Source organism: Chrysochloris asiatica, unplaced genomic scaffold, assembly GCF_000296735.1.
Source record: "Chrysochloris asiatica unplaced genomic scaffold, ChrAsi1.0 scaffold00387, whole genome shotgun sequence".
Lineage (NCBI taxonomy): Eukaryota > Metazoa > Chordata > Mammalia > Afrosoricida > Chrysochloridae > Chrysochloris > Chrysochloris asiatica.
In genome coordinates, this window is record NW_006408905.1 from 462,934 (window position 1) to 463,923 (window position 990).

At 35.1% G+C, this 990-nt stretch overlaps 1 pseudogene; it reads right to left on the reverse strand.

Moving 5' to 3' along the window:
- Positions 1-990, reverse strand: part of LOC102828914 — a 41,130-nt pseudogene that overhangs the window by 956 nt on the left and 39,184 nt on the right.

The window sequence follows — 990 nt, forward strand, 5'->3', positions numbered from 1 at the left end:
CCTACTGGGTGGCACCTAACAATAAACAACAAATACAGATTGAATAAGTATGGTGAAAGTATACAACCCTGAAACACACCTTTCTTGGTTTTAAACCATTCAGTACCCTTTCGTTCTGTTTTAACGACTGCCTCTTGGTCTACATACAGGTTCCTTATGAGTGCAAATAAGTGTTCTGGAATACCCATTCTTTGCAATGTTATCCATAGTTTTTATGATCCCCAGAGTCTAATGCCTTTGCATAATCAATAAAGCACACATAAACATCTTTTGGTATTCTCTATTTTCAGCCGGGATCCATCTGACATCAGCAAGTTAACCCTAAAAAGTTAGAATGGATGGTAATAGGAAATATTAACAACAACAACAACAAAATAACAGAGGAATATAAATTCCTATTGCATAATTTCTTACATATTTTTTAAATGCAAACACAAACTCCTAATGAAATGAAGGATTGAGACAATCATCCATCTTTATTTTATGATATTAGGGTGAGTGTTGGGTGATGGTGGCGTGGTGATCAGAGAGGTGGTGGAAAATCATGTGACTCCTGCTACAAGTTTACAAAAACACCTATGGAGTGTTATTTATTTATTTATTTTGTGTGTGTGTGTTTAATTTTTAAAATATGTATATATACTAGATCAAGTTTATCAGTCTAATTGTAAGTTTATAGGGAACAAAGAGGATAGAGGAAAATGTAAAAAGGCATGACAGCAAAATCCAGAATATGAGAAAGTCTACAGGACAAACAACCTGGTTTCTTTGAAAAAAACATTGCTAGAAAAAAAGGAAGGGGAATCTAACCATCACTCATCTGTCAGTTTGTCATACTGTGGTGGCTTGCATGTTGGTGTGATGCTGGATGCTACACTACTGGTATTTTAAATAGCATCAGTGTTACCCATAGTGGACAGATTTCATCTGAGCTTTCAGACTAAGACAGAATAGTAAGAAGTAGAGGAAGTCTACTTCTGAATGTTTACA